The sequence below is a fragment of the Poecile atricapillus genome, chromosome Z (assembly GCF_030490865.1).
Source record: "Poecile atricapillus isolate bPoeAtr1 chromosome Z, bPoeAtr1.hap1, whole genome shotgun sequence".
In the NCBI taxonomy this organism is placed as follows: Eukaryota; Metazoa; Chordata; class Aves; order Passeriformes; family Paridae; genus Poecile; species Poecile atricapillus.
Genome location: NC_081289.1, coordinates 69637708 through 69652786, shown reverse-complemented (window position 1 = coordinate 69652786; position 15079 = coordinate 69637708).

The window sequence follows — 15079 nt, the reverse complement described above, 5'->3', positions numbered from 1 at the left end:
TTTCCCTTCCCTTCCCGCACCTTCCCTTCCCTTCCCTTCCCTTCCCGCACCTTCCCTTCCCTTCCCTTCCCTTCCCTTCCCTTCCGCACCTTCCCTTCCCTTCCCTTCCCTTCCCGCACCTTCCCTTCCCTTCCCTTCCCTTCCCTTCCCTTCCCTTCCCTTCCCTTCCCTTCCCTTCCCTTCCCTTCCCTTCCCTTCCCTTCCCGCACCTTCCCTTCCCTTCCCTTCCCGCACCTTCCCTTCCCGCACCTTCCCTTCCCGCACCTTCCCTTCCCGCACCTTCCCTTCCCGCACCTTCCCTTCCCGCACCTTCCCTTCCCTTCCCTTCCCTTCCCTTCCCTTCCCTTCCCTTCCCTTCCCTTCCCTTCCCTTCCCTTCCCTTCCCTTCCCTTCCCTTCCCTTCCCTTCCCTTCCCTTCCCTTCCCTTCCCTTCCCGCACCTTCCCTTCCCTTCCCTTCCCGCACCTTCCCTTCCCTTCCCTTCCCTTCCCGCACCTTCCCTTCCCTTCCCTTCCCTTCCCTTCCCTTCCCTTCCCTTCCCTTCCCTTCCCTTCCCTTCCCTTCCCTTCCCTTCCCTTCCCTTCCCTTCCCTTCCCTTCCCTTCCCTTCCCTTCCCTTCCCTTCCCTTCCCTTCCCTTCCCTTCCCTTCCCTTCCCTTCCCTTCCCTTCCCTTCCCTTCCCTTCCCTTCCCTTCCCTTCCCTTCCCTTCCCTTCCCTTCCCTTCCCTTCCCTTCCCTTCCCTTCCCGCACCTTCCCTTCCCTTCCCTTCCCTTCCCGCACCTTCCCGCACCTTCCCGCACCTTCCCGCACCTTCCCGCACCTTCCCGCACCTTCCCTTCCCGCACCTTCCCTTCCCGCACCTTCCCTTCCCGCACCTTCCCTTCCCGCACCTTCCCGCACCTTCCCGCACCTTCCCGCACCTTCCCGCACCTTCCCTTCCCTTCCCTTCCCTTCCCTTCCCTTCCCTTCCCTTCCCTTCCTTCCCTTCCCTTCCCTTCCCTTCCCTTCCCTTCCCTTCCCTTCCCTTCCCTTCCCTTCCCTTCCCTTCCCTTCCCTTCCCTTCCCTTCCCTTCCCTTCCCTTCCCTTCCCTTCCCTTCCCTTCCCTTCCCTTCCTTCCCTTCCCTTCCCTTCCCTTCCCTTCCCTTCCCTTCCCTTCCCTTCCCTTCCCTTCCCTTCCCTTCCCTTCCCTTCCCTTCCCTTCCCTTCCCTTCCCTTCCCTTCCCTTCCCTTCCCTTCCCGCACCTTCCCTTCCCGCACCTTCCCTTCCCTTCCCTCCCTTCCCTTCCCTTCCCTTCCTTCCCTTCCCTTCCCTTCCCTTCCCTTCCCTTCCTTCCCTTCCCTTCCCTTCCCTTCCCTTCCCTTCCTTCCCTTCCCTTCCCTTCCCTTCCCTTCCCTTCCCTTCCTTCCCTTCCCTTCCCTTCCCTTCCCTTCCCTTCCCTTCCCTTCCCTTCCCTTCCCTTCCCTTCCCTTCCTTCCCTTCCCTTCCCTTCCCTTCCCTTCCCTTCCCTTCCCTTCCCTTCCCTTCCCTTCCCTTCCCTTCCCTCCCTTCCCTTCCCTTCCCTTCCCTTCCCTTCCCTTCCCGCACCTTCCCTTCCCTTCCCGCACCTTCCCGCACCTTCCCTTCCCTTCCCGCACCTTCCCTTCCCTTCCCGACCTTCCTTCCCTTCCCGCACCTTCCCTTCCCTTCCCTTCCCGCACCTTCCCTTCCCTTCCCTTCCCGCACCTTCCCTTCCCTTCCCTTCCCTTCCCTTCCCTTCCCTTCCCTTCCCTTCCCTTCCCTTCCCTTCCCTTCCCTTCCCTTCCCTTCCCTTCCCTTCCCTTCCCTTCCCTTCCCTTCCCTTCCCTTCCCTTCCCTTCCCTTCCCTTCCCTTCCCTTCCCTTCCCTTCCCTTCCCTTCCCTTCCCTTCCCTTCCCTTCCCTTCCCTTCCCTTCCCTTCCCTTCCCTTCCCTTCCCTTCCCTTCCCTTCCCGCACCTTCCCGCACCTTCCCGCACCTTCCCGCACCTTCCCTTCCCTTCCCGCACCTTCCCTTCCCTTCCCGCACCTTCCCTTCCCGCACCTTCCCTTCCCGCACCTTCCCTTCCCGAACCTTCCCGCACCTTCCCTTCCCGCACATTCCCTTCCCTTCCCTTCCCTTCCCTTCCCGCACCTTCCCTTCCCTTCCCGCACCTTCCCTTCCCTTCCCTTCCCTTCCCTTCCCTTCCCTTCCCTTCCTTCCCTTCCCTTCCCTTCCCTTCCCTTCCCTTCCCTTCCCTTCCCGCACCTTCCCGCACCTTCCCTTCCCTTCCCTTCCCTTCCCTTCCCTTCCCTTCCCTTCCCCTTCCCTTCCCTTCCTTCCCTTCCCTTCCCTTCCCTTCCCTTCCCTTCCCTTCCCTTCCCTTCCCTTCCCTTCCCTTCCCGCACCTTCCCTTCCCTTCCCTTCCCGCACCTTCCCTTCCCTTCCCTTCCCTTCCCTTCCCTTCCCTTCCCTTCCCTTCCCTTCCCTTCCCTTCCCTTCCCTTCCCTTCCCTTCCCTTCCCTTCCCTTCCCGCACCTTCCCTTCCCTTCCCTTCCCTTCCCTTCCCTTCCCTTCCCTTCCCTTCCCTTCCCTTCCCTTCCCTTCCCTTCCCTTCCCTTCCCTTCCCTTCCCTTCCCTTCCCTTCCCTTCCCTTCCCTTCCCTTCCCTTCCCTTCCCTTCCCTTCCCTTCCTTCCCTTCCCTTCCCTTCCCTTCCCTTCCCTTCCCTTCCCTTCCCTTCCCTTCCCTTCCCTTCCCTTCCCTCCCGCACCTTCCCTTCCCTTCCCTTCCCTTCCCTTCCCTTCCCTTCCCTTCCCTTCCCTTCCCTTCCCTTCCCTTCCCTTCCCTTCCCTTCCCTTCCCTTCCCTTCCCTTCCCTTCCCGCACCTTCCCTTCCCTTCCCTTCCCTTCCCTTCCCTTCCCTTCCTTCCCTTCCCGCACCTTCCCTTCCCTTCCCTTCCCTTCCCGCACCTTCCCTTCCCGCACCTTCCCTTCCCGCACCTTCCCTTCCCGCACCTTCCCTTCCCTTCCCTTCCCTTCCCTTCCCTTCCCTCCTTCCCTTCCCTTCCCTTCCCTTCCCTTCCCTTCCCTTCCTTCCCTTCCCTTCCCTTCCCTTCCCTTCCCTTCCCTTCCCTTCCCTTCCCTTCCCTTCCCTTCCCTTCCCTTCCCTTCCCTTCCCTTCCCTTCCCTTCCCTTCCCTTCCCTTCCCTTCCCTTCCCTTCCCTTCCCTTCCCTTCCTTCCCTTCCCTTCCCTTCCCTTCCCTTCCCTTCCCTTCCCTTCCCTTCCCTTCCCGCACCTTCCCTTCCCGCACCTTCCCTTCCCTTCCCGCACCTTCCCTTCCCTTCCCTTCCCTTCCCGCACCTTCCCTTCCCTTCCCTTCCCTTCCCTTCCCTTCCCTTCCCTTCCCTTCCCTTCCCTTCCCTTCCCTTCCCTTCCCTTCCCTTCCCTTCCTTCCCTTCCCTTTCCCTTCCCGCACCTTCCCTTCCCGCACCTTCCCTTCCCGCACCTTCCCTTCCCGCACCTTCCCTTCCCTTCCTTCCCTTCCCTTCCCTTCCCTTCCCTTCCTTCCCTTCCCTTCCTTCCCTTCCCTTCCCTTCCCTTCCCTTCCCTTCCCTTCCCTTCCCTTCCCTTCCCTTCCCTTCCCTTCCCTTCCCTTCCCTTCCTTCCCTTCCTTCCACTTCCCTTCCCTTCCCGCACCTTCCCTTCCCTTCCCTTCCCTCCCTCCCTTCCTTCCCGCACCTTCCCTTCCCTTCCCTTCCCTTCCCTTCCCTTCCCTTCCCTTCCCTTCCCTTCCCTTCCCTTCCCTTCCTTCCCTTCCCTTCCCTTCCCTTCCCTTCCCTTCCCTTCCCTTCCCTTCCCTTCCCTTCCCTTCCCTTCCCTTCCCTTCCCTTCCCTTCCCTTCCCTTCCCTTCCCTTCCCTTCCCTTCCCTTCCCTTCCCTTCCCTTCCCTTCCCTTCCCTTCCCTTCCCTTCCCTTCCCTTCCCTTCCCTTCCCTTCCCTTCCCTTCCCTTCCCTTCCCTTCCCTTTCCCTTCCCTTCCCTTCCCTTCTCTTCCCTTCCCTTCCCTTCCCTTCCCTTCCCTTCCCTTCCCTTCCTTCCCTTCCCTTCCCTTCCCTTCCCTTCCCTTCCCTTCCCTTCCCTTCCCTTCCCTTCCCTTCCCTTCCCTTCCCTTCCCTTCCCTTCCCTTCCCTTCCCTTCCCTTCCCTTCCTTCCCTTCCCCCTTCCCTTCCCTCTTCCCTTCCCTTCCCTTCCCTTCCCTTCCCTTCCCTTCCTTCCCTTCCCTTCCCTTCCCTTCCCTTCCCGCACCTTCCCTTCCCTTCCCTTCCCTTCCCTTCCCTTCCCTTCCCTTCCCTTCCCTTCCCTTCCCTTCCCTTCCTTCCCTTCCCTTCCCTTCCCTTCCCTTCCCTTCCCTTCCCTTCCCTTCCCTTCCCTTCCTTCCCTTCCCTTCCCTTCCCTTCCCTTCCCTTCCCTTCCCTTCCCTTCCCTTCCCTTCCCTTCCCTTCCTTCCCTTCCCTTCCCTTCCCTTCCCTTCCCTTCCCTTCCCTTCCCTTCCCTTCCCTCCCTTCCCTTCCCTTCCCGCACCTTCCCGCCCTTCCCGCACCTTCCGCACCTTCCCTCCCTCCCTTCCCTTCCTTCCCTTCCCTTCCCTTCCTCCTTCCCTTCCCTTCCCTTCCCTTCCCTTCCCTTCCCTTCCCTTCCTTCCCTTCCCTTCCCTTCCCTTCCCTTCCCTTCCCTTCCCTTCCTTCCCTTCCCTTCCCTTCCCTTCCCTTCCCTTCCCTTCCCTTCCCTTCCCTTCCCTTCCCTTCCCTTCCCTTCCCTTCCCTTCCCTTCCCTTCCCTTCCCTCTCCTTCCCTTCCCTTCCCTTCCCGCACCTTCCCTTCCCGCACCTTCCCTTCCCGCACCTTCCCTCCCTTCCCGCACCTTCCCTTCCCTTCCCTTCCCTTCCCTTCCCTTCCCTTCCCTTCCCTTCCCTTCCCTTCCCTTCCCTTCCCTTCCCTTCCCTTCCCTTCCCTTCCCTTCCCTTCCTTCCCTTCCCTTCCCTTCCCTTCCCTTCCCTTCCCTTCCCTTCCCTCCTTCCCTTCCCTTCCCTTCCCTTCCCTTCCCTTCCTTCCCTTCCCTTCCCTTCCCTTCCCTTCCCTTCCCTTCCCTCCCTTCCCTTCCCTTCCCTTCCTTCCCTTCCCTTCCCTTCCCTTCCCTTCCCTTCCTCACCACGGGAAAGGGGGGGGGGGGGGGGGGGGGGGGGGGGGGGGAAAGGAGAGGAGGAGAGGCACCTTCCTACGGAAAGGGAAGGAAAGGAATAGGAAGTAAAGGAAAGAAAGGAAGGAAAGGAAAGGAGAAGGAAAGGAAAGGAAAGGAAGATAAGGAAAGGATAAGAAAGGAAATGGAAAGCTTCCCTTCCCTTCCCTTCCCTTCACCTTCCCTTCCCTTCCTTCCCTTCCCTTCCCTTCCCTTCCCTTCCCTTCCCTTCCCTTCCCTTCCCTTCCCTTCCCTTCCCTTCCCTTCCCTTCCCTTCCCTTCCCTTCCCTTCCCTTCCCTTCCCTTCCCTTCCCTTCCCTTCCCTTCCTTCCCTTCCCTTCCCTTCCCTTCCCTTCCCTTCCCTTCCCTTCCCTTCTCCCTTCCCTTCCCTTCCCTTCCTTCCCTTCCTTCCCTTCCCTTCCCTTCCCTTCCCTTCCCTTCCTTCCCTTCCCTTCCCTTCCCTTCCCTTCCCTTCCCTTCCCTTCCCTTCCCTTCCTTCCCGCACCTTCCCTTCCCTTCCCTTCCCTTCCCTTCCCTTCCCTTCCCTTCCCTTCCCTTCCCTTCCCTTCCTTCCCTTCCCTTCCCTTCCCTTCCCTTCCCTTCCCTTCCCTTCCCTTCCCTTCCCTTCCCTTCCCTTCCCTTCCCTTCCCTTCCCTTCCCTTCCCTTCCCTTCCCTTCCCTTCCCTTCCCTTCCCTTCCCTTCCCTTCCCTTCCCTTCCCTTCCCTCTTCCCTTCCCTTCCCTTCCCTTCCCTTCCCTTCCCTTCCCTTCCCCTTCCCTTCCCTTCCCTTCCCTTCCCTTCCCTTCCCTTCCCTTCTCCCTTCCCTTCCCTTCCCTTCCCTTCCCTTCCCTTCCCTTCCCTTCCCTTCCCTTCCTTCCCTTCCCTTCCCTTCCCTTCCCTTCCCTTCCCTTCCCTTCCCTTCCTTCCCTTCCTTCCCTTCCCTTCCCGCACCTTCCCTTCCCTTCCCGCACCTTCCCTTCCCGCACCTTCCCTTCCCTTCCCGCACCTTCCCTTCCCTTCCCGCACCTTCCCTTCCCTTCCGCACCTTCCCTTCCCTTCCCTTCCCTTCCCTTCCCTTCCGCCTTCCCTTCCCTTCCCGCACCTTCCCTTCCCTTCCCGCACCTTCCCTTCCTTCCCTTCCCTTCCCTTCCCTTCCCTTCCCTTCCCTTCCCGCACCTTCCCTTCCCTTCCCGCCCCTTCTCTTCCCTTCCCTCACCTTCCCTTCCCTTCCCTTCCCTTCCCTTCCCTTCCCTTCCCTTCCCTTCCCTTCCCTTCCCTTCCCTTCCCTTCCCTTCCCTTCCCTTCCCTTCCCTTCCCTTCCCTTCCCTTCCCTTCCCTTCCCTTCCCTTCCCTTCCCTTCCCTTCCCTTCCCTTCCCTTCCTTCCCTTCCCTTCCCTTCCCTTCCCTTCCCTTCCCTTCCCTTCCCTTCCCTTCCCTTCCTTCCCTTCCCTTCCCTTCCCTTCCCTTCCCTTCCCTTCCCTTCCCGCTTCCCTTCCCTTCCCTTCCCTTCCCTCCCTTCCCTTCCCTTCCCTTCCCTTCCCTTCCCTTCCCTTCCCTTCCCTTCCTTCCCTTCCCTTCCCTTCCCTTCCCTTCCCTTCCCTTCCCTTCCCTTCCCTTCCCTTCCCTTCCCTTCCCTTCCCTTCCCTTCCCTTCCTTCCCTTCCCTTCCCTTCCTTCCCTTCCCTTCCCTTCCCTTCCCTTCCCTTCCCTTCCCTTCCCTTCCCTTCCCGCACCTTCCTTCCTTCCCGCACCTTCCCTTCCCGCACTTCCTTCCGCACCTTCCCTTCCCGCACCTTCCCTTCCGCACCTTCCCGCCCTTCCCTTCCCGCACCTTCCCTTCCCTTCCCTTCCCTTCCCTTCCCTTCCTCCCTTCCCTTCCCTTCCCTTCCCTTCCCTTCCCTTCCCTTCCCTTCCCTTCCCTTCCCTTCCCTTCCCTTCCCTTCCCTTCCCTTCCCTTCCTTCCCTTCCTTCCCTTCCCTTCCCTTCCCTTCCCTTCCCTTCCCTTCCCTTCCCTTCCCTTCCCTTCTCCTTCCCGCACCTTCCCTTCCCTTCCCTTCCCTTCCGCCCTTCCCTTCCCTTCCCTTCCCTTCCCTTCCCTTCCCTTCCCTTCCCTTCCCTTCCTTCCCTTCCCTTCCCTTCCCTTCCCTTCCCTTCCTTCCCTTCCCTTCCCTTCCCTTCCCTTCCCTTCCCTTCCCTTCCCTTCCCTTCCCGCACCTTCCCTTCCCGCCCTTCCCGCACCTTCCCTTCCCTTCCCTTCCTTCCCTTCCCTTCCCGCACCTTCCCTTCCCTTCCCTTCCCTTCCCTTCCCTTCCCTTCCCTTCCCTTCCCTTCCCTTCCCTTCCCTTCCCTTCCCTTCCCTTCCCTTCCCTTCCCTTCCCTTCCCTTCCCTTCCCTTCCCCTCCCTTCCCTTCCCTTCCCTTCCCTTCCCTTCCCTTCCCTTCCCTTCCCTTCCCCTTCCCTTCCCTTCCCTTCCCTTCCCTTCCCTTCCCTTCCCTTCCCTTCCTTCCCTTCCCTTCCCTTCCCTTCCCTTCCCTTCCCTTCCCTTCCTTCCCTTCCCTTCCCTTCCCTTCCCTTCCCTTCCCTTCCCTTCCCTTCCCTTCCCTTCCCTTCCCGCACCTTCCCGCCCCTTCCCGCACCTTCCCGCACCTTCCCGCACCTTCCCGCACCTTCCCTTCCGCACCTTCCCTTCCCTTCCCTCCTTCCCTTCCCTTCCTTCCCTTCCCTTCCCTTCCCTTCCTTCCCTTCCCTTCCCTTCCCTTCCCTTCCCTTCCCTTCCCTTCCCTTCCCTTCCCTTCCCTTCCCTTCCCTTCCCTTCCCTTCCCTTCCCTTCCCTTCCCTTCCCTTCCCTTCCCTCCCTTCCCTTCCCGCACCTTCCTTCCCTTCCCGCACCTTCCCTTCCTTCCCTTCCCTTCCCTTCCCTTCCCTTCCCTTCCCTTCCCTTCCCTTCCCTTCCCTTCCCTTCCCTTCCTTCCCTTCCCTTCCCTTCCCTTCCCTTCCCTTCCCTTCCCTTCCCTTCCCTTCCCTTCCCTTCCCTTCCCTTCCCTTCCTTCCTTCCCTTCCCTTCCCTTCCTTCCCTTCCCTTCCCTTCCCTTCCCTTCCTTCCCTTCCCTTCCCTTCCCTTCCCTTCCCTTCCCTTCCCTTCCCTTCCCTTCCCTTCCCTTCCCTTCCCTTCCCTTCCCTTCCCTTCCCTTCCCTTCCCTTCCCTCCCTTCCCTTCCCTTCCCTTCCCTTCCCGCACCTTCCCTTCCCTTCCCTTCCCTCCCTTCCCCTTCCCTTCCCTTCCCTTCCCTTCCCTTCCCTTCCCTTCCCTTCCCTTCCCTTCCCTTCCCTTCCCTTCCCTTCCCTTCCCTTCCCTTCCCTTCCCTTCCCTTCCCTTCCCTTCCTTCCCTTCCCTTCCCTTCCCTTCCCTTCCCTTCCCTTCCCTTCCCTTCCCTTCCCTTCCCTTCCCTTCCCTTCCCCTTCCCTTCCCTTCCCTTCCCTTCCCTTCCCTTCCCTTCCCTTCCCTTCCCTTCCCTTCCCTTCCCTTCCTTCCCTTCCCTTCCCCTTCCCTTCCCTTCCCTTCCCTTCCCTTCCCTTCCCTTCCCTTCCCGCACCTTCCTTCCCTTCCCTTCCCTTCCCTTCCCTTCCCTTCCCTTCCCTTCCCTCCCCTTCCCTTCACCTTCCCTTCCCTTCCCTTCCCTTCCCTTCCCTTCCCTTCCCTTCCCTCACCTTCCCTTCCCTTCCCTTCCCTTCCCTTCCCTTCCTTCCCTTCCCTTCCCTTCCCTTCCCTTCCCTTCCCTCCCTTCCCTTCCCTTCCCTTCCCTTCCTTCCCTTCCCTTCCCTTCCCTTCCCTTCCCTTCCCTTCCCTTCCTTCCCTTCCCTTCCTTCCCTTCCCTTCCCTTCCCTTCCCTTCCCTTCCCTTCCCTTCTCCTTCCCTTCCCTTCCCTTCCCTTCCCTTCCCTCTTCCTTCCTTCCCTTCCCTTCCCTTCCCTTCCCGCACTTTCCCTTCCCTTCCCGCACCTTCCCTTCCTTCCCGCACCTTCCCTTCCCTTCTCCCTTCCCTTCTCCTTCCCTTCCCTTCCCTTCCCTTCCCTTCCCTTCCTTCCCTTCCCTTCCCTTCCCTTCCCTTCCCTTCCCTTCCCTTCCCTTCCCTTCCTTCCCTTCCCTTCCCTTCCCTTCCCTTCCCTTCCCTTCCCTTCCCTTCCCTTCCCTTCCTCCCTTCCCTTCCCTCCCTTCCACCTTCCGCTTCCCTTCCCTTCCCGCACCTTCCGCACCTTCCCGCACCTTCCCTTCCCTCCCTTCCCTTCCCTTCCCTTCCCTTCCCTTCCTTCCCTTCCCTTCCCTTCCCTTCCCTTCCCTTCCCTTCCCTTCCTCCCTTCCCGCACCTTCCCTTCCTTCCCTTCCCTTCCCTTCCCTTCCCCTTCCCTTCCCTTCCCTTCCCTTCCCTTCCCTTCCCTTCCCTCCCCTTCCCTTCCCTTCCCTTCCTTCCCTTCCCTTCCCTTCCTTCCCTTCCCTTCCCTTCCCTTCCCTTCCCTTCCCTTCCCTTCCCTTCCCTTCCCTTCCCTTCCCTTCCTTCCCTTCCTTCCCTTCCCTTCCCTTCCCTTCCCTTCCCTTCCCGCACCTTCCCTTCCCTTCCCTTCCCTCTCCCTTCCCTTCCCCTTCCTTCCCTTCCCTTCCCGCACCTTCCCGCCCTTCCCTTCCCTTCCCGCTCCTTCCCTTCCCTTCCCTTCCCTTCCCTTCCCGCACCTTCCCTTCCGCACCTTCCCTTCCCTTCCCTTCCCTTCCCTTCCCTTCCCTTCCTTCCCTTCCCTTCCCTTCCTTCCCTTCCCTTCCCTTCCTTCCCTTCCCTCCCTTCCCTTCCCTTCCCTTCCCTTCCCTCCCTTCCCTTCCCTTCCCTTCCCTTCCCTTCCCTTCCCTCCTTCCCTTCCCTTCCCTTCCCTTCCCTTCCCTTCCCTTCCCTTCCCTTCCCTTCCCTTCCCTTCCCTCACCTTCCCTTCACCTTCCCTTCCTTCACCTTCCCTTCCCTTCCCTTCCCTTCCCTTCCCGCACCTCCCTTCCCTTCCCTTCCCTTCCCTTCCCTTCCCTTCCCTTCCCTTCCCTTCCCTTCCCTTCCCTCCCTTCCCTTCCTTCCCTTCCCTTCCCTTCCCTTCCCTTCCCTTCCCTTCCCTTCCCTTCCCTTCCCTTCCCTTCCCTTCCCTTCCCTTCCCTTCCCTTCCCTTCCCTTCCCTTCCCTTCCCTTCCCTTCCCTTCCCTTCCCTTCCCTTCCCTTCCCTTCCCTTCCCTTCCCTTCCCTTCCCTTCCCTTCCCTTCCCTTCCCTTCCCTTCCCTTCCCTTCCCTTCCTTCCCTTCCCTTCCCTTCCCTTCCCGCACCTTCCCTTCCCTTCCTTCCCTTCCCTTCCCTTCCCTTCCCTTCCCTTCCCTTCCCTTCCCTTCCCTTCCTTCCCTTCCCTTCCCTTCCCTTCCCTTCCCTTCCCTTCCCTTCCCTTCTCCCTTCCCTTCCCTTCCCTTCCCTTCCCTTCCCTTCCCTTCCCTTCCCTTCCCTTCCCTTCCCTTCCCTTCCCTTCCCTTCCCTTCCCTTCCCTTCCTCCCTTCCCTTCCCTTCCCTTCCCTTCCCTCCCTTCCCTTCCCTTCCCTTCCCTTCCCTCCTTCCCTCTTCCTTCCCTTCCCTTCCCTTCCCTTCCCTTCCCTTCCCTTCCCTCTCCTTCCCTTCCCTTCCCTTCCCTTCCCTTCCCTTCCCTTCCCTTCCCTTCCCTTCCCTTCCTTCCCTTCCCTTCCCTTCCCTTCCCTTCCCTTCCCTTCCCTTCCCTTCCCTTCCCTTCCCTTCCCTTCCCTTCCCTTCCCTTCCCTTCCCTTCCCTTCCCTTCCCTTCCCTTCCCTTCCCTTCCCTTCCCTTCCCTTCCCTCCTTCCCTTCCCTTCCCTTCCCCTCCTTCCCTTCCCTTCCCTTCCCTTCCCTTCCCCTTCCTTCCCTCCCTTCCCTTCCCTTCCCTTCCCTTCCCTTCCCTTCCCCCTCCCCTTCCCTTCCCTTCCCTTCCCTTCCCTTCCCTCTTCCCTTCCCTTCCCTTCCCTTCCCTTCCCTTCCCTTCCCTTCCCTCCCTTCCCGCACCTTCCCTTCCCTTCCCTTCCTTCCCTCCCCTTCCCTTCCGCTTCCCTTCCCTTCCTCCCTTCCCTTCCCTTCCCCTTCCCTTCCCTTCCCTCACCTTCCCCTTCCCGCACCTTCCCTTCCCTTCCCTTCCCTTCCCTTCCCTTCCCCTTCCCTTCCCTTCCCTTCCCCCTTCCCTTCCCTTCCCTTCCCTTCCCTTCCCTTCCCTTCCCTTCCCTTCCCTTCCCTTCCCTTCCCTTCCCTTCCCTTCCCTTCCCTTCCCTTCCCTTCCCTTCCCTTCCCTTCCCTTCCCTTCCCTTCCCTTCCCTTCCCTTCCCCTTCCCTTCCTTCCCGCTCCCTTCCCTTCCCTTCCCTTCCCTTCCCTTCCCTTCCCTTCCCTCCCTTCCCTTCCCTTCCCTTCCCTTCCCTTCCCTTCCTTCCCTTCCCTTCCCTTCCCTTCCCTTCCCTTCCCTTCCCTTCCCTTCCCTCCCCTTCCCTTCCCTTCCCTTCCCTTCCCTTCCCCTTCCCTTCCCTTCCCTTCCCTTCCCTTCCCTTCCCTTCCCTTCCCTTCCCTTCCCTTCCCTTCCCTTCCCTTCCCTTCCCTTCCCCTTCCCTTCCCTTCCCTTCCCTTCCCTTCCCTTCCCTTCCCTTCCTTCCCTTCCCTTCCCTTCCCTTCCCTTCCCTTCCCTTCCCTTCCCTTCCCTTCCCTTCCCTTCCCTTCCCTTCCCTTCCCTTCCCTTCCCTTCCCTTCCCTTCCCTTCCCTTCCCTTCCCGCACCTTCCCTTCCCGCACCTTCCCTTCCCTCCCTCCCTTCCCCTTCCCTTCACCTTCCCTTCCCTTCCCTTCCCTTCCCTTCCCTTCCCTTCCCTCTCCTCCCTTCCCTCCTTCCCTCCCCTTCCCTTCCCTTCCCTTCCCTTCCCTTCCCTTCCCTTCCCTTCCCTTCCCTTCCCTTCCCTTCCCTTCCCTTCCCTTCCCTTCCCTTCCCTCCCTTCCCTTCCCTTCCCTCCCTTCCCCTTCCCTTCCCTTCCCTCCCCTTCCCTTCCCTTCCCTTCCCTCCCTTCCCTTCCTCCCTTCCCTTCCCCTTCCCTTCCCTTCCCCTTCCCCTTCCCTTCCCTTCCCTTCCCGCACCTCCCTTCCCTCCTTCCCTTCCCTTCCCTTCCCTCCCTTCCCTTCCCCCTTCCCTTCCCTTCCCTTCCCTTCCCTTCCCTTCCCTCCCTTCCCTCCCTTCCCTTCCCTTCCCTTCCTCCCTTCCCTTCCCTTCCCTTCCCTTCCCTTCCCTTCCCTCCCTTCCCTTCCCTTCCCTTCCCTTCCTTCCCTTCCCCTTCCCTTCCCTCCCCTTCCCTTCCCTTCCCTTCCCCTTCCCTTCCCTCCCTTCCCTTCCCTTCCCTTCCCTTCCCTTCCCTTCCCTTCCCTTCCCTTCCCTTCCCTTCCCTTCCCTTCCCTTCCCTTCCCTTCCCTTCCCTTCCCTTCCCTTCCCTTCCCGCACCTTCCCTTCCCTTCCCGCACCTTCCCTTCCCTTCCCTCTCCCTTCCTTCCCTTCCCTTCCCTTCCCTTCCCTTCCCTCCCTTCCCTTCCCTTCCCTTCCCTCCCCTTCCCTTCCCTTCCCTCCCTTCCCCTTCCCTTCCCTCCCCTTCCCTTCCCTTCCCTTCCCGCACCTCCCTTCCCTTCCCGCACTTCCCTTCCCCTTCCCTTCCCTTCCCTTCCCTCCCTTCCCTTCCCTTCCCTTCCCTTCCCTCCCTTCCCTTCCCTTCCCTTCCCGCACCCTTCCCTCCCTTCCCCCCTCCCTTCCCTCCCCCCCTCCCTCCCTCCCCACCTCCCCCCCTCCCCCCCCCTCCCCACCTCCCTCCCTCCCTCCCTCCCTCCCTCCCTCCCTCCCTCCCCCCCCCCCTTCCCTTCCCTTCCCTTCCCTTCCTTCCCTTCCCTTCCCTTCCCTTCCCTTCCCTTCCCTTCCCTTCCCTTCCCTTCCCTTCCCTTCCCTTCCCTTCCCTTCCCTTCCCTTCCCTTCCCTTCCCTTCCTTCCCTTCCCTTCCCTTCCCTTCCCTTCCCTTCCCTTCCCTTCCCTTCCCTTCCCTTCCCTTCCCTTCCCTTCCCTTCCCTTCCCTTCCCTTCCCTTCCCTTCCCTTCCCTTCCCTTCCCTTCCCGCACCTTCCCTTCCCTTCCCGCACCTTCCCTTCCCTTCCCGCACCTTCCCTTCCCGCACCTTCCCTTCCCGCACCTTCCCTTCCCGCACCTTCCCTTCCCGCACCTTCCCTTCCCGCACCTTCCCTTCCCTTCCCTTCCCTTCCCTTCCCTTCCCTTCCCTTCCCTTCCCTTCCCTTCCCTTCCCTTCCCTTCCCTTCCTTCCCTTCCCTTCCCTTCCCTTCCCTTCCCTTCCCTTCCCTTCCCTTCCCTTCCCTTCCCTTCCCTTCCCTTCCCTTCCCTTCCTTCCCTTCCCTTCCCTTCCCTTCCTTCCCTTCCCTTCCCTTCCCTTCCCTTCCCTTCCCTTCCCTTCCCTTCCCTTCCCTTCCCTTCCCTTCCCTTCCCTTCCCTTCCCTTCCCGCACCTTCCCTTCCCTTCCCGCACCTTCCCTTCCCGCACCTTCCCTTCCCTTCCCTTCCCTTCCCTTCCCTTCCCTTCCCTTCCTTCCCTTCCCTTCCCTTCCCTTCCCTTCCCTTCCCTTCCCTTCCCTTCCCTTCCCTTCCCTTCCCTTCCCTTCCCTTCCCTTCCCTTCCCTTCCCTTTCCTTCCTTCCCTTCCCTTCCCTTCCCTTCCCTTCCCTTCCCTTCCCTTCCCTTCCCTTCCCTTCCCTTCCCTTCCCTTCCCTTCCCTTCCCTTCCCTTCCCGCACCTTCCCTTCCCTTCCCTTCCCTTCCCTTCCCTTCCCTTCCCTTCCCTTCCCTTCCCTTCCCTTCCCTTCCCTTCCCTTCCCTTCCCTTCCCTTCCCTTCCCTTCCCTTCCCTTCCCTTCCCTTCCCTTCCCTTCCCTTCCCTTCCCTTCCCTTCCCTTCCCTTCCCTTCCCTTCCCTTCCCTTCCCTTCCCTTCCCTTCCCTTCCCTTCCCTTCCCTTCCCTTCCCTTCCCTTCCCTTCCCTTCCCTTCCCTTCCCTTCCCTTCCCCTTCCCTTCCCGCACCTTCCCTTCCCGCACCTTCCCTTCCCGCACCTTCCCTTCCCGCACCTTCCCTTCCCGCACCTTCCCTTCCCGCACCTTCCCTTCCCGCACCTTCCCGCACCTTCCCGCACCTTCCCGCACCTTCCCGCACCTTCCCGCACCTTCCCGCACCTTCCCTTCCCGCACCTTCCCTTCCCTTCCCGCACCTTCCCTTCCCGCACCTTCCCTTCCCTTCCCTTCCCTTCCCTTCCCTTCCCTTCCCTTCCCTTCCCTTCCCTTCCCTTCCCTTCCCTTCCCTTCCCTTCCCTTCCCTTCCCTTCCCTTCCCTTCCCTTCCCTTCCCTTCCCTTCCCTTCCCTTCCCTTCCCTTCCCTTCCCTTCCCTTCCCTTCCCTTCCCTTCCCTTCCCTTCCCTTCCCTTCCCTTCCCTTCCCTTCCCTTCCCTTCCCTTCCTTCCCTTCCCTTCCCTTCCCTTCCCTTCCCTTCCCTTCCCTTCCCTTCCCTTCCCGCACCTTCCCTTCCCGCACCTTCCCTTCCCTTCCCTTCCCTTCCCGCACCTTCCCTTCCCTTCCCGCACCTTCCCGCACCTTCCCTTCCCTTCCCTTCCCTTCCCTTCCCTTCCCTTCCCTTCCCTTCCCTTCCCTTCCCTTCCCTTCCCTTCCCTTCCCTTCCCTTCCCTTCCCTTCCCTTCCCTTCCCTTCCTTCCCTTC